At 41.7% G+C, this 20,879-nt stretch overlaps 1 pseudogene; it reads right to left on the reverse strand.

Annotated features, from left to right (window-relative positions):
• Window positions 1–9,689: 9,689 nt before the first annotated feature.
• On the reverse strand, window positions 9,690–18,638 carry LOC111950472 (small ribosomal subunit protein uS3-like; annotated as a pseudogene).
• Window positions 18,639–20,879: the final 2,241 nt, after the last annotated feature.

Genomic DNA, 20,879 nt, shown 5'->3' on the forward strand with positions numbered 1-20,879 from the left:
GCCCAGAGGTCTTTGCGGTAAAAAAATAAATAAAAAAATAATCCAAATGACTAATGTAAACAAATGAGAACGCGTGGGGGATGATCACTCTGTTATAATGTCTGCACTGGTGGTGTGAACATTTTCATATTCTTCCATAGGTAATTTAACGCCAATTAACTAATGTAAAGTCGGCTATACAGTGGCTCGGACCACTGAGCAGCTGCCATTTTGTAGCGTTTTGGACTGGCAACTTGATTTTGATACGAAAGCTTGCTGAATTTGTACAACGTGATCCAATGTTGCACTGTCCATTTTTTCGCAGTTGTATCAATTCGCTATTTGTAACATTTTCAACACCAACACCTTTACAATATTAATATTAATATACTTTTGGGGAAACAGCATAATTATATTAATTACCTTGAAATATCTGAAACATGATTTTGTCAGAAGACTAGATTTGTAAAATACAATGCCAATGAGTGACGGTAAATACTGACACATGTAATGTGAGAAAAGTGGTTAAATTTCAGCATTACACATGGGTCTTTCTATAAACTACCATCACAAGTGAGCATTACTTGCAGCAGACAACTTTTTTGGAGCGGTTACAAAGCCATTAATAATACTGTGTCTTTTTTTCTTCAATTTAATTACACATTGACCTTGATCCTGTGAAATTCCTGGATATTGCTGTCGGATTCTTTTTTTGTATGGAAATGTCGGAAGTGTACTGTAACCTTGCAACATTTCGTATCTCCCTATGTTAAGGTGTGAAAACCTTTCATGAGCACACATATCCAAAATAATGTATGTGCTTGAAAAATCCAACGCTTCATACAAAAAGAGTAACTTTGTAATATGATTAATACAACTAAAATCTATAATGTCATTCAATAATTACACATAATAGTTGTTTGATGTGAGTTTGATGTCTAGCTGTTTAGTTACATTATCGCGCGCAACATCAGCTGATTCGGGAAAGGATTTTCTGAATGACAGGCAAGTGATGAAGAGATTGTGTGATACTGCATGTGATTTAACAACAGCCAAAATGCGGGAATTATGTTGATTTTGAGGATTGACAGAACATTTTGGTGTCTATGTTGTCAAGATAATAAGCATACTTAGTGGATAATATGTACGTTTTGATAGTTTGTTTCTCGACTTAAAACGGAGCACTTGGGAACGTGCACACGGTTTGTTTGTTAGTTTTTAAAAGGAAATCGAAAGAAAATATTTTTGCATATAAAACAAATAAAAAACTTGATATTTCTATATTCCAATGTGGGTGGGATTAAATGTCGAATGTCTGGTCAAGTGCACAGCCAACACTTCCTGTTTTTTCAAAGTAGGAGGTCACCCTTCTAATTCCATTCTATGAATCTATTATCTATTAATTAATTAATGAACTGATAAGGTAAGATTTCTCAATTTCTGATTTAGTGTTTAGATTTAGCGTTTATTGACTTATTAAAGAACTGCTGTTACTGTAAATGGTTAGCTAACTGATATATTTTAGCTACCAAGCTAACCATTGGTAATCTTAAATTATGCTATACAGACAAAACAACAGTATATATTTCTAGATATATGCCCTAGCTATAGTTAGTCAGTGGTTGCACATCCAATTAGCTGGAATTAAGCATGGGTGTGAATAGTAGACATGTAAATATTATTTCACAGTTTACAGCAGGTCTCGAGCTACCCAGACCTGTTTATTCAGCCTGATAGGGTGCCGTGGGTGTGTCCAGTTTACACCTGTGCAAATCTATGTGTGTATAGCAATTTAATTAAACATCCAATCAATGCTTTAAGTGTTGTGCAGTAGGTCCACACCTAAAGGGTTGTGGGTTCCTGTCCAGAAACAACCTCTAACCCTAGACACTTCTGGAGATCTGAGAGAATTGGACAGGTTTAAGCAATACCGGCAAAATTCCACCATGCCTATCAGAGGGTAAGGTGGAGCTGTCACAGTGTCACCAGCCATCAATCCCTCTCAGATCTTCACAAGTGTCTAGACTCTGGGCAGTAGGGGCTAGGGGTTGTTTCTGTAAAGGCCATGGGTAGTATGGTAGCTCAGTCAGCCAGGCACTGTCAAAAAAATGTAATAGCTGTCACATACTTGCTTCCTTTGTCCTTGAGGGAATCTCAATTGTATTTCCTTGATTCGTTGCATCCTCTCTCCTCAAAGCCCACTGGATGAAAAGCTCAGAGGTCTCTCCCCTCTCGCCTTCTCATCCAATGGGTTTTGAGAAGGAAGCGAGGAGAGAGGACGTGAGGAATGAAGGAAATTAAATTGAGATTCTCCCCTTGTTTCCACCATTCCTCATCTCCCTCTCAAAGCACATTGGTTGGAGAGGAGTTAAAGTTCCTCCCCTCAGGCTCCAATGTACTTTCAAGGAGAGGCTACGAGTGAAGGAAACAAGGACAGAGGATGCAAGAATGTGATGTCTAGTTTTCACAAACACTGCTTGAAGAGTTTACTGATTATGATTTAATTGTCAGTTATTATTGTCAATGATTTTGTCGACAGAACCCATTGTATTATATTAGTGAATTAAATTATATGAACTATAGAAACAGAATTGCAGTAGTTTAGTTTGTTTATCTTTTTCTTCTGGAATGTTTAGCGTGGCTATACATGATAGAGAAGTTGACTAAAGCACAAACAGACCTGGCTACTAGGTATGACAAAAAAACATGCAGTGTCCTTGTTTTATGTGACTAGGGCTGTTACGGTGACCATATTACCGCAGTCAAATTCCACATGACCATTTAGTCATGGTAACTAGGCTTCTCCAAAACTGCACTGTTGCTACTGATGGTCATTAGTAGCCTACCAAACTGGCTAACTGCCAGTCACTAATGCCCTGGTACTCAGCGATCTATTGTCCCTCTAATCACTCTGACATCAATGCAAATGCAATCGAAAATCAACTCATAAACACTTCATGATTTGGGGCGTCAGGTAGTTAGCCTAGTGGTTAGAGCATTGGACTAGTAAAGGTTGCAAGATCAAATCCCCGAACTGACGAGGTAAAAATCTGAACAAGGCAGTCAACCCACTGTTCCTAGGCCGTCTTTGAAAATAAGAATTTGTTATTAACTGACTTGCCTAGGTAAATAAAGGTGAAATAAAATAAATACATAAAAAATAGCCTAGGCTATACGAGCTCAACCATGCTTTGAACTGTCTTTTTTTTGTTGCCTAAATTATGACTATCCAATCTACTCATCACATTATGAATAGTAGGCTATCTTAAATAAGTCTGCAAATGCAATGATGCATGGAATGCTTTATTATAAATATGCATTTTTATGGTGAAAATTAGCTTCCCCAAACTTGAAACACATGCGCCGCCTATGTATGCCAGGTTGTAAAACAGATTAATGTGCTTAATTTTAAGAATTTAGCAATAAATATAGCAGCACGAGAAAGCTGTGATCCTGTTTTAAATAGTGGCCAGTCAAAACTCTGTTTTCACATGCGATTGAGCAATGGCTGGGTTTATAAGAACACATTTCACTTGGCTTTCTAGGCTATGTGCTCTCTAACCGTGTTCCAGGGGTTGTAGGCCTGTAGGCTACGTTTGGAGTTATTTGGTCACTTTAGTTGTGATAGAAACCTTATCAAAACATAGGTCTATGGGCTACGCTACATGATGTGTGTGACTATGATTTGAAAAAGTTGCAAAAAAAGACATGCTGTTTCTTGCCTTGCTGCACATGCTGGGCATCATTCACAAGTGATAATATTGTCATCCATCAGATTATTCTTAATTTATCTAGTTTTTACATATACTAAATAATATATGTGTGAAATTGGTTTTGATTTAGAATGGACCGTTATCATGCACCTGTTGGAACAAGGGCAGGTGGAAAAAATTACTGTCATCTATGCACTTAAATAGCGAATGGAGGATACTTTTCCCGCAGGTCATTTTCATGCCAGCCAGGTAGACTACTCATGTTGTAAAGCAAAGCAATGTGCTTAATATTAGGAAAATTGAGAAATAAATATAGTAGGCCTAGCCTATAGAAAGCTGATGGGATCCTCTTATTTTTAATAAGGCCATCAAAATTCTGCTTTCTCACAAAATGGCATAGCCTATAGAAATGTTGCCCAACATGAAATCACATTTTTTATTACCTTTATTTAACCAGGTAGGCCAGTTGAGAACAAGTTCTCATTAACAACTGTGACCTGACCAAGATAAAGCAGTGCGACAAAAACAACAACACAGAGTTACACATAAACAAACGTACAGTCAATAACACAATAGAAAAGAAAAATAGACAAATCTATTTACAGTGTGTGCAAATGTAGAAGAGTAGGGAGGTAGGCAATAAATAGGCCATGGAGGTGAAAAAAATACAATTTAGCATTAACACTGGAGTGATAGATGTGCAAGTAGAGATACTGTTGTGCAAAAGAGCAAGAGGGTAAGTAATAATATGGGGATGAGGTAGTTGGGTATGCTATTTATAGATTGGCTGTGTACAGGTACAGTGATCGATAAGCTGCTCTGACAGCTGATGCTTAAAGTTAGAGAGGGAGATATGACTCCAGCTACAGATATTTTTGCAATTCTTTCCAGTAATTGGCAGCAGAGAACTGGGAAAGGAAAGGCGGCCAAAGGAAGTGTTGGCTTTGGGGATGACCAGTGCAATATACAGTTGAAGTCGGACGTTTACATACACCTTAGCCAAATACAGTTAAACTCAGTTTTTCACAATTCCTTACATTTAATCCTTGTAAAAAGTCCCTGTTTTAGGTCCGTTAGGATCACCACTTTATTTTAAGAATGTGAAATGTGAGAATAACAGTAGAGAGAATTATTTATTTCAGCTTTTACTTCTTTCATCACATTCCCAGTGGGTCAGAAGTTTACATACACTCAATTAGTATTTGGTAGCATTGCCTTTAAATTGTTTAACTTGGGTCAAACGGTTCAGGTAGCCATCTACAAGCTTCCCACAATAAGTTGGGTGAGTTTTGGCATATTCCTCCTGACAGAGCTGGTGTAACTGAGTCAGGTTTGTAGGCATCCTCGCTCGCACACGCTTTTTCAGTTCTGCCCACAAATTTTCTGTAGGATTGAGGTCAGGGCTTTGTAATGGCCGCTCCAATACTTTTACTTTTATCCTTAAGCCATGTTGCCACAACTTTGGAAGTATGCTTGGGGTCATTGTCCATTTGGAAGACCCATTTGCGACCAAGCTTTAACATCCTGACTGATGTCTTGAGATGTTGCTTCAATATATCCACATAATTTTCCATCCTCATGATGCCATCTATTTTGTGAAGTGCACCAATCCCTCCTGCAGCAAAGCAACCCCACAACATGATGCTGCCACCCCCATGCTTCACGGTTGGGATGGTGTTCTTCGGCTTACAAGCTTCCCCCTTTTTCCTCCAAACATAATGATGGTCATTATGGCCAAACAGTTCTATTTTTGTTTCATCAGACCAGAGGACATTTCTCCAAAAGGTATGATCTTTGTCCCCATGTGCAGTTGCAAACCGCAGTCTGGCTTTTTTTATGGCGGTTTTGGGGCAGAGGCTTCTTCCTTGCTGAGCGGCTTTTCAGGTTATGTCGATATAGGACTTGTTTTACTGTGGATATAGATACTTTTATACCTGTTTCCTCCAGCATCTTCACATGGTCCTTTGCTGTTGTTCTGGGATTGATTTGCACTTTTCGCACCAAAGTACGTTCATCTCTAGGAGACAGAACATGTCTTCTTCCTGAGCGGTATGACGGCTGGGTGGTCACATGGTGTTTATACTTGTGTACTATTGTTTGTGCAGATGCACGTGGTACCTTCAGGCGTTTGGAAATTGCTCCCAAGAATGAACCAGACTTTTTGATGTCTACAAATGTTTTTCTGGGTTCTTGGCTGATATCTTTTGATTTTCCCGTGATGTCAAGCAAAGAGGCACTACGTTTGAAGGTAGGCCATGAAATACATCCACAGGTACACCTCCAATTGACTCTAATTATGTCAAATAGCCTATCAGAATCTTCTAAAGCCATGACATAATTTTCTGGAATTTCCCAAGCTGTTTAAAGGCACAGTCAATTTAGTGTATTTAAACTTCTGACCCACTGGAATTGTGATACAGTGAATTATAAGTGAAATAATCTGTCTGTAAACAATTGTTGGAAAAATGACTTGTGTCATGCACAAAGTAGATGTCCTAACCGACTTGCCAAAACTATAGTTTGTTACCAAGAAAAGTGTGGAGTGGTTGAAAAACGAGTTTTAATGACTCCAACCTAAGTGTAAGTAAACTTCCGACTTCAACTGTACCTGCTGGAGCGCGTGCTACAGATGGGTGTTGCTATGGTGACCAGTGAGCTGAGATAAGGCAGGGCTTTACCTCGCAAAGACTTATAGATGACCTGGAGCCAGTGGGTTTGGCGACGGACATGTAGTGAGGGCCAGCCAACGAGAGCATACAGGTTGCTGCAGCCAACGAGAGCATACAAGTTGCTGCAGGGGGTGCTGAGATGTTGGCCGGGGTAGGGGTAGCCAGATGGAAAACATGGCCAGCCGTAGAAAAATGCTTATCGAAATTCTCGATTATCGTAGATTTATCGGTGGTGACATTGTTTCCTATCCTCGGTGCAGTGGGAAGCTGGGAGGAGGTGCTCTTATTCTCCATGGACTTTACTGTGTTCCAAAACTTTTTGGAGTTGGTGCTACAGGAAACAAATTTCTGTTTGAAAAAACTAGCCTTAGCTTTCCTAACCGACTGAGTATATTAGTTCCTGACTTCCCTGAAAAGTTGCGTATTGCGGGGACTATTCGATGCTAATGCAGAACGCCACAGGATGTTTTTGTGCTGGTCAAGGGCAGTCAAGTCTGGAGTGAACCAAGGCCTATATCTGTTCTGTTTTTCTGCGATTGAATTTAGAAATATTGCGATATGCCTGGCTTGGCCTCACATTCAGTCGTAACTCGACAATAATCTGCCCAAATTGCGCACAGTGCTTTAGTAGCCTATTTTGAGTTATTTTATGTATTTATTTATGCTCTGTCATGCTTTAGTAGCCTATTTTGAGTTATTTTATGTATTTCTATATAGACAGGAGTTGGCTATTTAATTCAATTTACGAAAAGTTTAGCTTCCCCTAGCCTTATGGACGCGCTGCCTATGCGTGCATATTAAAAACGTAACCGCACCTTACCTCCATTCGCTATTCGATTGCAGGATGTGGATGAGGGCCATTCTAAATACAAAAATATTACACCAATAGGGTATGTATAAAGACCAGATTAAATTAAGAATAGTCTGATGGAATATTGTCAAATTGTGAATGAGAGTGATGAAGTTTGTGCAACATTTTAAAAGATTTTACTGAGATACAGTTCATAGAAGGAAATCAGTAAAGTTAAATATATTTATTAGGCCCTAATTTATGGATTTCACAGGCCCCACCAATCAGAATGTCAGACCAGGGCCCAATATAAGGAGAATTCAGAATATGCTATTCTGTTCTTCTGAAATAAGGCTACATTTTCTTCATAGCTTCTTTATACTAAAATAAACGTATTGTTATGGTGTAAGCTATATTAAATGGATTTATTCATTTTTTTTTAATGTACAGTCCATTCGGAAAGTATTCAGACCTCTTTTACGTTTTCCACATTGTTACATTACATCCTTATTAATGGATTTAATATTTTTTCCCACCTCAAATCTGCACTCAATATCCCATAATGACAAAGCAAAAACTGTTTTTTTTAGAAATGTAATTTAAAAAATTACGTAAGTATCCAGACCCTTTGCTATGAGACTCAAATTGAGCTCAGGTGCATCCTGTTTCCATTGATCATCCTTGACGTTTCTACAACTTGATTGGAGTCCACCTGTGGTAAGTTCAATTGATTGGGTATGATTTGGAAAGGCACACACCTGTCTATATAAGGTCCTACAGTTGACAGTGCATAACAGAGCAAAAACCAAGCCATGGGGTCAAAGGAATTGTCTGTAGAGCTCTGAGGCATCTCTTTAATGACAAAGCAAAGACAGGTTTAAAAACAGAAATATACATTTACTTAAGTATTCAGACCCTTTTACTCTGTACTTAGTTGAAGCACCTTTGGCAGCAATTACAGACTGGAGTCTTCTTGGGTATGACGCTACAAGCTTGGCACATCTGTATTTGGGATTTCTCCCATTCTTCTCTGCAGATTCTCTTAAGCTCTGTCAGGTTGGATGGAGAGCGTCTCTCCAAAGATGTTCAATCCGGTCTCTGGCTGGGCCACTCAAGGACATTGAGACACTCCTGCGTTGTCTTGGCTGTGTGCTTAGGGTCGTTGTCCTGTTGGAATGTGAAGCCAGTCTGAGGTCCTGAGCGCTTTGGAGCAGATTTTCATCAAGGATCTCTGTACTTTGTTCTGTTCATCTTTCCCTCGATCATGACGTCTCCCAGTCCCTGCCACTGAAAAACAACTCCACAGCATGATGCTGCCACCACGCTTCACCGTAGGGATGGTGCCAGGTTTCCTCCAGACGTGACGCTTGGCATTCCGGTTCAATTTTGAACTCACTAGACCAGAGCATTTTGTTTCTCATGGTCTGAGAGTCCTTTAGGTTCCTTTTGGCAAACTCCAAGCTGGCTGTCATTTCCTTTTACTGAATGGCTTCCATCTGGTCACTCTACCATAAAGGCCTGATTGGTGCAGTGCTGCAGAGATGGTTGTCCTTCTGGAAGGTTCTTCCATCTCCACAGAGGAACTCTGGAGCCGTCAGTGACCATTGGGTTCTTGGTCACGTCCCTGATCAAGGCCCTTCTCCACCGATTGGGCAGTTTGGCCAGGCGGCCAGCTATAGGAAGTCTTGGTGGTTCCAAACTTCTTACATTAAATGATGGAGATCAGTGTTCTTGGGGACCTTCAATTCTGCAGAAATGTTCTGGTACCCTTGACACAATCCCGTTTCTGAGCTCTACGGACAATTCCTTCGACCTCATGGCTTGGTTTTTGCCTTTCCAAATCATGTCCAATCAATGGAATTTACCACAGGTGGACTCCAAACAAGTTGAAAAAACATCAACGACAATCAAAACAGGATGCACCTGAGCTCAGTTAAGTCTCATAGCGAAGGGTCTGAATATTTATGTAAATAAGGTATCTGTTTAATATATTTGCATAAAATGTTTTTTCCCCCTTCATTATGGGGTATTGTGTGTAGACGAAGATTTTTTTATTGAATCCATTTTAGAAGGCTGTAACCTAACAAAATTAACCCTTTCTGAATTTACTGTATTTGTATGATGGTGTCTAAACATAATGGACCGTATGAATAGAAAAGGTGTGCTGCAGTAGTTTAATAGGATGAGCCTTGACTGGAATACAGTATATACACATGAAATAGATAAAATAGTATGTAAACATTAAAGTGACCAGTGAGTGTTCAATGACTATGTACATAGGGCAGCAGTCTAAGGTGCAGAGTTGAGTACCAGGGACTTAAGTTCAGGGCACTGGGCTACTTGTAACATTTGAGGTGGATATCAAGGTAACAGAAGTTACGTCGAAAGTATTTTAAAGGCAAAAACTCAAAACATTAATAGTAAGGGAATTTGGTCAATAATTACTAAGACAAAACATATAAATATTTTATTTGTTTCTCGACAAACACTCAAAGGTATTTGGAGAATTTCCTCGACTCATGATGACCTGTAAAAAAACAAAGGAACAGCATTGACATTTCGCCACCTTTAAACTAAGGGTCAGTAACAGGCTGGCCCCCGAAAGTTGTGAAAAGAAAAAAAAAGGGCTAAATTGTCACAAATACACAGACGTAATCAAGGTATGAAATTGGGTATGAAGGTATGAAATCTCTTATTGGGCTTAATTGTGGTCAATGTGCAGTGTACAAATTATTAATTGTTCCAGGCACCTGACAAAATCACTCCTGAATCTAGTTTCCTACTCTTGCTTTAAACCCTTAGACTCTTTAAAAAGACATTCTGCAGTTCAAACAAAGCGTTACCCCACCATTGTTTCGGTAGACAGCTGAGGGATGGGCAGGAGAAATGCAACCACCCTCAAATTCAGACATATGGATAAGGGCTATTGTCTAGTCGGTAGGCTGTTGATCAAGCAAGATTTCTTTAGTCGAGAAGTCGCAAGTAAATTTTTTTATGGTACAAGACCCCAAATTATGCATATATAAGTAGGTTCAGGCTACTTGGCCTGTGCTCAAATGTCTGCCTATTTCTGATTGTCTTAACTCACCAGCTGCAGAGTTTCTCCTCCCACATTTCTTTCCTCAAAACAGCAAGTAAAGTATTTTTATTTTATTTTTTTAGAATCCACTGAGAATGACAATAGTTCCTCAATTTATTTGACAAGTAATTCCATCTCTCTCCCTTTCGATAACCACTTGACATGAAAGGTTAAAGTGTAATGCTCTGATCCACTGGAAATGTCATAAAATAATTGATTACTTCTTATCCCTCACACAAAAAGCCTCCCGAGCTCACTGGCGCAGGAAACAAGAGTCCAGAATATTTTACACAATGTAAGTTGGCTAGCGCTGGCTTAGGGCCAGACACAGTTGATACAATGTTTAAAGTTCGTTGCAGACAGCCACGTGTAGCCAATGTGATTTCTTTGATTTTTTTCTTCTCCCTGCAGGCTGCAATGTTTGTCAGCTTTATGTAGGTTATTTTTTATAGCTGGCAATGACAATAGTTACTTTTAGATTTAGATAATTTTGATCGAATTTAGAGTAACCACATGACAACGACAGATCCAAAGATGCAGATCAGTAGAAATGGTAAGATAAATTGGCACTCCAGATGGAAAAGTTTGCTGACGCCTGGTGTAGCCTATTACCAGGAACTTCAGGAGCATAGCAGCAGGAGAGGGTCGAAAGAACATACTACTCTCGGTCAACCAAGATAACTAGTATTTTTTGGGGTCGGGGACAACCCCAATGGGTGTACATGATAAAAAAAAATTGATGTAGCAATCACAGATTTCAATTTTAACAGAATGTATATATTAGTATGTCAATGGGTGACGTGTGTTACGATGCCAAGCGTCCCTGCCAGCAGTGTGATGTAGACCGGGATAGTAGGAACCAGAGTTTCTGTGTGCAGGGGGAAAGTCAAATCAGCACCGTAACTTATCCTGCCTTTAACACTTCACAAAACCTGTCTTACATTGAAAATGTGAGATGTTGGCTTGGGGTCCCTCATGGTTATGCTGTTGGGACGGGTGTGGCAGGTGCGACGATAGCGGCCTCCGGCTTGGCTCCCTTCTGCTCAGAGATGGGCGTTGAGGGGACCTGCTCATCTTTGGGCTCCACGATGCTCACGTGGTCAGGGAGAGGCTTCTTGGGGCCAATCTTACCGCTGGGATCCCAGGGCAGCATGATCTTCACCTTAATCCCCAGCACACCTTTGGATAGGCAGAACAGAGTGCACCCCAAGTACATCACCATTTCATCACTTATTATTTTGGTCCTGTTGCATAACACGTCCTCTTGGTCATGGTCTGGCCCATCTCTAATGCTTGATTCACACCATAGGGCAGACCCGAACCACAGAGCTAGCTTGGACCATTTTTTCTCACCGTGCTCTCCTGTAATATCGCCTTTGTCCTGAAATGTACACTCGTTCACTACTTCCCACAAATCTAAAAACATTGGAATGATGGAGGCATAGGCTATTGGGAATTTCAACCATATTTCTTATACCAACCATTTCCTTTGAAATCAGTGAAAGGAAGTGAACAAGTGCACACTTTGGGATGAATAAGAGATCAGTGGGATATAGCCACATTGTCCATTACAGCACAGTTCTAGTAAACATGGTGGATGAGTAAAGAGGCCAGTGAAGACAGCTTGGGCCTATAGTGCCTTCAGAAACGATTCACATCCCTTGATTTGTCCACATTTTGTTACACAGCCTGAATTTAAAATGGATTCAATTGAGATTGTTTCACCGGCCTACGCACAATACCCCATAATGTTAAAGTGGAATTATGTTCATAAACTTTTACAAATTAATTAAAATTTAAAAGCTGAATTGTGTTCAGTATCATACCCCTTTTATGGCAAGCCTAAATTGAAAAAAAGTCACAATAAGTTTCAGGGACTCACTCTGTGGCAATAGTGTTTAACCACATTTGAGTGACTATTGCATCTCTGTACACCACACATACAATTATCTGTAACGTTCCTCAGTCGAGCAGTGAATTTCAAACACAATTCAAACAAAGACCAGGGAGATTTTCCAATGCCTTGCAAAGGGCACATATTGGAAGATGGCTAAAAAAAAAACTAACAAAAACAAATATTTAAGATCCCTTTGAGCATTAGTGTTATTTTTGGGGCAAATCCAATACATTGAGTACCACTCTCCATATTTTCAAGCATAGTGGTGGCTGCATCATGTTATGGGTATGTTGGAAATCTAAGGATTGAATGGACCTAAGCACAGGCAAAATCCTAGAGGAACACCTGGTTCAGTGTGCTTTTCACCAGACACTGGGAGATGAATTCACCTTTCAGCAGGACAATAACCTAAAACAAGGCCATATCTATACTGGAGTTCCTAAATGGCCGAGTTACAGTTTGACCCAAATCTACGACGAAACGGTTATCTAGCAATAACCAAAAACTAATTTGATAAATCTTGAAGAATTTTGAAAATAATAAATGGCTAAATGTTGCACAATCCAGGTGTGTAAAGCTCTTAGACTTACCCAGAAAGACTCACATCTGCAATCGCTGCAAAAGGTGCTTCTACGAAGTGTTGACTCAGGGGTGTGAATACTAACATCAAGGCGGTGGCCCGTTCCTGTAGGTTCATGCTCTACAACATCCGCAGAGTACGACCCTGCCTCACACAGGAAGCGGCGCAGGTCCTAATCCAGGCACTTGTCATCTCCCGTCTGGATTACTGCAACTCGCTGTTGGCTGGGCTCCCTGCCTGTGCCATTAAACACCTACAACTCATCCAGAACGCCGCAGCCCGTCTGGTGTTCAACCTTCCCAAGTTCTCTCACGTCACCCCGCTCCTCCGCTCCCTCCACTGGCTTCCAGTTGAAGCTCGCATCCGCTACAAGACCATGGTGCTTGCCTACGGAGCTGTGAGGGGAACGGCACCTCAGTACCTTCAGGCTCTGATCAGGCCCTACACCCAAACTAGGGCACTGCGTTCATCCACCTCTGGCCTGCTCGCCTCCCTATCACTGAGGAAGTACAGTTCCCGCGCAGCCAGTCAAAACTGTTCGCTGCTCTGGCCCCCAATGGTGGAACAAACTCCCTCACGACGCCAGGACAGCGGAGTCAATCACCACTTCCGGAGACACCTGAAACCCCACCTCTTTAAGGAATACTTAGGATAGGATAAAGTAATCCTTCTGACCCCCCCCCCCCCCCCCTTAAAAGATTTAGATGCACTATTGTAAGTGGCGTTCCACTGGATGTCATAAGGTGAATGCACAATTTGTAAGTCGCTCTGGATAAGAGCGTCTGCTAAATGACTTAAATGTAATGTAATGTAAATGTGAATACTTTACGTAAATGAGATATTTATGTACTTCATTTTCAATACATTTGCAAAATGGTCTTTTGGGTACTGTATGTATAGATAAGTGAATAGAAACATTTTTTAATCAATTTGAAATCAGGCTATAACAAATGAGATACGTCAAGGGGTATAAATACTTTCTGAAGGCACTGTATAGTGTGAATCAAGCATAAACCCTGGGTGAACTCACCTTGACGGAGGAGCACGTGGCGGACAGCGGTGTCGACGTAGTAGTTAACGGGGTCTCCACTGTGGATCATGAGGCCATCACGAACTTCATGGACTTGGCCTCTGGCCCTGAGCTTTCCAGAGACCACCACCTCACAACCCTTGGACCCTCTCCATGATGAACCGTAGAACACCATAGCAGGCCTGCAATACAAAAACGAGCAGAATTAGAAATGACATATCTTACAAGTCCAGTGTCTTCAACTTTGCTCCTAAACACTATTCATCCACCATTTAGAAGTGTAAAATATTGACTTTAACAATAAGACTTCCAGTTCAACTAAGGAATTCACAATAGGTGTAATACTGCATAACTTCACTATCTTTTCATTTGCTTATTCATGATAATTATTCGTTAGCGTTGTAAAGGTCAATTGTGGCTGAAGGAAAAGAGTTTACAGTACGCTGTCAGTTGTTCAATGAAAGGTTATTCTAATACACAACTGATAACTAAGCTTCCCATTTTCACTGCACAAACATCTTGAAGTTTGAAATGTCAGTGCATATACATTTAACATGCTAATATACACTGCTCAAAAAATTAAGGGAACACTAAAATAACATCCTAGATCTGAATGAAATATTCTTATTAAATACTTTTTCTTTACATAGTTGAATGTGCTGACAACAAATAACACAAAAATTATCAATGAAAATCAGATTTATCAACCCATGGAGGCCTGGATTTGGAGTCACACTCAAAATTAAAGTGGAAAACACACTACAGGCTGATCCAACTTTGATGTAATGTCCTTAAAACAAGTCAAAATGAGGCTCGTAGTGTGTGTGGCCTCCACGTGCCTGTATGACCTCCTACAACGCCTGGGCATGCTCCTGATGAGGTGGCGGATGGTCTCCTGAGGGATCTCCTCCCAGACCTGGACTAAAGCATCCGCAACTCCTGGACATTCTGTGGTGCAATGTGGCGTTGGTGGATGGAGCGAGACATGATGTCCAGATGTGCTCAATTGGATTCAGGTCTGGGGAACGGGCGGACCAGTCCATAGCATCAATGCCTTCCTCTTGCAGGAACTGCTGACACACTCCAGCCACATGAGGTCTAGCATTGCTTGCATTAGGAGGACCCGGGCCAACCGCACCAGCATAGGTTCTCACAAGGGGTCTGAGGATCTCATCTCGGTACCAAATGGCAGTCAGGCTACTCTGGCGAGCACATGGAGGGCTGTGCGGCCCACAAAGAAATGCCACCCCACACCATGACTGACCCACCGCCAAACCGGTCATGCTGGAGGATGTTGCAGGCAGCAGAAGGTTTCCACGGCGTCTCCAGACTCTGTCACGTGCTCAGTGTGAACCCGCTTTCATCTGTGAAGAGCACAGGGCGCCAGTGGCGAATTTGCCAATCTTGGTGTTCTCTGGCAAATGCCAAACGTCCTGCACGGTGTTGGGCTGTAAGCACAACCCCACCTGTGGAGTCGGGCCTCATACCACCCTAATGGAGTCTGTTTCTGACCGTTTGAGCAGACACATGCACATTTGTGGCCTGCTGGAGGTCATTTGCAGGGCTCTGGCAGTGCTCCCTCCTTGCACAAAGGCAGAGGTAGCGGTCCTGCTGCTGGGTTGTTGCCTCCTACGGCCTCCTCCACGTCTCCTGATGTACTGGCTGTCTCCTGGTAGGCCTCCATGCTCTGGACACTACGCTGACAGACACAGCAACCTTCTTGCACAACTCGCATTGATGTGCCATCCTGGATGAGCTGCACTACCTGACCACTTGTGTGGGTTGTAGACTCCGTCTCATGCTACCACTAGAGTGAAAGCACCGCAGCATTCAAAAGTGCCCAAAACATCAGCCAGAGAAGCAATCGGAATGAGAAGTGGTCTGTGGTCACCACCTGCAGAACCACTCCTTTATTGGGGGTGTCTTGCTAATTGCCTATAATTTCCACCTGTTGTCTATTCCATTTGCACAACAGCATGTGAAATTTATTGTCAATCAGTGTTGCTTCCTAAGTGGACAGTTTGATTTCACAGAAGTGTGATTGACTTGGAGTTACATTGTGTTGTTTAAGTGTTCCCTTTATTTTTTTGAGCAGTGTAGTTGCATTTCTAAATTCAGAGTACTTGTATTCCATATTAGCAATCAAACAATAATGAATCAAGTACTATACCTAGGTAGCGTTAAAAAAAAAAACAGGTCAAAGATCCTAACCTGCGGACAGCGAGACCCCCGAGAAGCTTGTAGCGCAGAGACTCTGCCTGGGCAATGGCGCAAAGACCACGAGTGGCAACCTTCTCAGCATACAACTGATGGCAAGAGAAACAGACATGGAAAGTTACATAAAACACACTCACAGTATGGTGCAAACCTGTCATAGTACAGAACCCCCCCCCCACAAGGATGTTTTGGGGACAATGAGACAACAATGGTAGAATTGCTGGTAGTATTTGACAAGGAACAAGCAAATATAAACTTTATAGTCACTCACCACCCTCAAACAGGTTGCTGTATGCAGGGGGGAAAGAACACTGCGCAAGCGTCACTAAATTATCCTGCAGTCGGCCCTTTCCTACATCTGGTATGATTTGAAATGTAATTTACCTCAACACTGCCCTCGGGGAAGCCAAACCTCTTCTGGACCACTGCAGTCAGCTCACGTATACGACGCCCCTTCTCACCAAGCACGTTCTGTGTCCTGGAGAAAGAACGTGGTCTGTTAGCGCCTCATCAGTATGATTCAACTCACCGACTCACTCTCAACAGTAGTGACCAGAAACAATTTCCTAAAAAAACAGGGTTTGTCAGATATTCAGACCTCATAAGTGGTTATACATTGAAAAAAGTCAACATTACCCAGCTGTTGCAGAAAATGCATTGAAAATATTGGGAACATTCACCGCAAACAGCAATCCATTGTTTAAAAAAATAACGGCCACTGAATACAGCTATATGCCACAATCCAAAATGAAGGGAACAGATTAGCATCATGTAATTTCCCGATTTGTTGTGTTAAACTCTTCTATTAATTTTGAGTTGAGGCATATTGCTGGTCATGCACAACCAATAACATGGATTAATCTTGACAAGACTACTTTTGAGGTTCAAAATATCCAACAAACTTTGATTTGAGCGGAACGTGCTTTCAAGATATAATAAATCAAGTGGTCAGTCTTGAGTAGATGGCCATCACTAGTCCTCTGTGGTTTTCGTGTCTGGGTTTTTGGTGTCACCTGGTAGCCAAGATGATGATTTCAGTTCTAGTTGGGGTGACACGAACCTCCACACCCGAGTAGCCATCCTCAGCCAGCTCTCTTGTGAGGAACTCGTTCAGTTCGGCTTTGAAGATACCATCAGCGACAAACTAAAAATACGAGACAAACTGTAAAAACATGAGGACAGGCGGAGAGCGTGGGAACAGCAGGGAACCTAGTAAGCCATATTAACAAGGACTTGGTTTGACAGACGGCAACCTGGCTAACGTAAACTCGTACATCGCCTTGGTCCGTACAATTGCCCTTATTTTAGCGCCCCAAAAATGTACTACTTCCAGATCAACTGTAATGTCAATACCATCGTAAAGCACAATTTCTCCCCTTTCCAACAGAATCAATTACATGACCTAAACACTGTCCGTTTCTGCATAATTCAAGCAGGCAATGAGCCCCGTCGGGTCTTTTAAAAAATGGCGGGTGGGGAAGCGAAACTAATGCATGATAGTGAGAAGGAGAGATGTCGTGTGGGAAAATTGCTTTTTTTCACTCGATCTGTCCAACTTATCACCTTATCGCCTCTAAAATGTAAATAAAACACTATAAAGAGTTTATATAATGTGTCATTACATACCTATTTGAAGGTTTGTGTCGAATTTGAAATCGGGTTTTTAGGGCGGTGCTAAAGTGATCTTAGAAGTAAACAGCGGCTTTGAAAATGATGATCGCATGCAATGATGCAAAAAATGACTAGGTATCCCCCTTACCCTCGTCACTGTCCATTTCTTGTTTTTAAAGATGAGAAGTGCTACACCTGGTGGAGAGAGATTGTAAGACAGAAATAGTTGCTTTATGCTGCTGTACGTTACGACATGACACGCCACGATGTAACGGAGGGTCCGTATTTTTCAACTTTTCTCCAATACTATAGAGCCATTACCATGTCGATCAACGCTTGAATAGAAATTTAGTTCACACCCCCGATTTTGAAGTCAACATAGTTTTCTTTGTAGCCTCGTTTGAATGTTGCGGTTGCGCACATTTGTACGGAATGGGGAGAGTTTACGTTACTAAAATCTGTAGACTAACCATTGTACACTAACATGTCTAACAAAAGTAAAGATTGAAGTATAACTTACATGTAACATGCCAATAATATTATAAAAAACTTGAACCCACCTCTATACGGTGTAACATGTACATTAACTGGTTTAACTAACGTTAATTGTTTTTCGAAGGCACCTAGTCTTTAGCCTCACGGAGACATTTTGATATTTTATGTAAAACTGAAAATATTGTATAAGAAACATGCATGGCCAGGATAATACCCATCAAGGCGCGGATTGCGTGAAATCGAGGCTGCGCGTATAAAAGGTAACGTTGGGTTAGCAAAGTAGTTAGGCTTTCTAGTTAGCTACACTAGTCAATTATGAATATATTTCGGCACGCTTCGGCATGGGATCATGTGCGCGTGCTGGCTAGCATGCTAAATAACTAGCTACCGGCAATGGCTTCAAAGCTACAGAATATCTTAAATTCTAATCACGTGACATGTGCCGCAGAAATTCACTGCCTAACTATAAGAATGGTTTCTATTTAGGTGAACTCAAAACTGTAAAACTAAAGATAAATCGGCGCAAACCTTCCTCTTCTTGGAAATTTGCACCGCCATCTTGGGATGTGTCGTTAACCGGAAAGACTGATCTGTTTCCCGGTATTGCTAATATGCAAACGTTTTCCCCTGGTCGGCTAGCCATGATTAGGTAGATTATTAATACATACAAAATCTCAATACAGGTCTGACCATTTTATTTCCCTCTGAGATATGTGTGGTTTTATTATTTATATATATATATGGGGTGAGTTATATATATATATATATATATATATGGCTACACAGCTGATGCCCCTTGGACTGTTTCAATAACATGGTACCTGATTTTGTTTGCATGACGGCCCCAGCCTCGAATTCAGGTCCTGTATGTACCCCTGCCCATTCATCGCCATTTACCCATTGTTGTCTTAGCTCTCCTGATCAACACCTGTGATTTCTTTATGCCTCTCTCTAATGTCAATATGCCTTCTCTACTGATGTCTAGGCTAGTTTTTTTTTTTTCACTGTAGAGCCCTCAGTCCCACTCAAAATGCTCTTTCTTCCCACCCCACATACATGCGGAGACCTCACCTAGGTTAACTGATGCCTCCAGAGATGAAACCTCTCTCATCGTCACCCAACGCATAGGTTTACTTACACTGTACTCACATTCTACCATACCCTTGTCTGTACATTATGCCTTAAATCTATTCTACCATGCCCAGAAATCTGCTCCTTTTATTCTCTGTCCCCAACGCACTAGACGACCAGTTCATATATCCTTTAGCCGTACCCTTATCCTACTCCTCCTCTGTTCCTCTGGTGATGTAGAGGTTAACCCAGGCCCTGTAGCCCCCAGTTCTACTCCTATTCCTCAGGCGCGATCATTTGTTGACTTCTGTAACCGTAAAAGCCTTGGTTTCATGCATGTTAACATCAGAAGCCTCCTCCCTAAGTTTTTCCCCCACTGCTTTAGCACACTCCGCCAAACCTGATGTCCTAGCGGTGTCTGAATCCTGGCTTAGGAAGGCCACCAAAAATTCAGAAATTCCATCCCCAACTACATTTTCCACCAAGATAGAACTGCCAAAGGGGGTGGAGATACAATCTACTGCAGAGACAGCCTGCAGAGTTCTGTCATGCTATCATGCCCAAACAGTTTGAGCTTCTACTTTTAAAGTCCACCTTTCCAGAAATGTCTGTCACTGTTGCCGCTTGTTTTAGACCCCCCTCAGCCCTGTACACCATATGTGAATTAATCGGCCCCCATTTATCTTCAGAGTTTGTACTGTTAGGCGACCTTAACTGGAATATGCTTAACACCCCGGCCGTCCTACAATCTAAGCTAGATGCCCTCAAACTCACACAAATTATCATGGAACCTACCAGGTACAAGCCTAAATCCGTAAACACAGGCACCCTCATAGATATCATCCTGACCAACCTGCCCTCTAAATACACCTCTGCTGTCTTCAACCAGGATCTCAGCGATCACTGCCTCATTGCCTGCGTGCATAATGGGTCCGCGGTCAAACGACCACCCCTCATCACTGTCAAACGCTCCCTAAAACACTTCAGTGAGCAAGCCTTTCTAATCGACCTGGCCCAGGTATCCTGGAAGGATATTGACCTCATCCCGTCAGTAGAGGATGCCTGGTTATTCTTTAAAAGTGCTTTCCTCACCATCTTAAATAAGCATGCCCCATTCAAAAAATTTAGAACTAAGAACAGATATAGCCCTTGGTTCACTCCAGACTGCCCTTGACCAGCACAAAAACATCCTGTGGCGTACTGCATTAGCATTAGCATCGAATAGCCCCTGCGATATGCAACTTTTCGGGGAAGTTAGGAACCAATATAAACAGGCAGTTAGAAAAAGCTATCCTTTGCTTTCCTAACAGAAATGTGCATCCTGTAGCACAAACGCCAAAAAGTTCTGGGACACTAAAGTCCATGGAGAATAAGAGCACCTCCTCCCAGCTGCCCACTGCACTGAGGCTAGGAAACACTGTCACCACCGATAAATCTCTGATAATCGAGAATTTCAATAAGCATTTTTCTACGGCTGGCCATGTTTTCCATCTGGCTACCCCGACCCCGGTCAACAGCTCTGCACCCCCCACAGTAACTTGCCCAAGCCTCTCCATTTCTCCTTCACCCAAATCCAGATAGCTGATGTTCTGAAAGAGCTGCAAAATCTGGACCCCTACAAATCAGCTGGGCTAGACAATCTGGACCCTCTCTTTCTAAAATTATCCGCCGCAATTGTTGCAACCCCTATTACTAGCCTGTTCAACCTCTCTTTCGTATTGTCTGAGATCCCCAAAGATTGGAAAGCT

Source organism: Salvelinus sp. IW2-2015, linkage group LG23 (genome assembly GCF_002910315.2).
Source record: "Salvelinus sp. IW2-2015 linkage group LG23, ASM291031v2, whole genome shotgun sequence".
NCBI lineage: Eukaryota > Metazoa > Chordata > Actinopteri > Salmoniformes > Salmonidae > Salvelinus > Salvelinus sp. IW2-2015.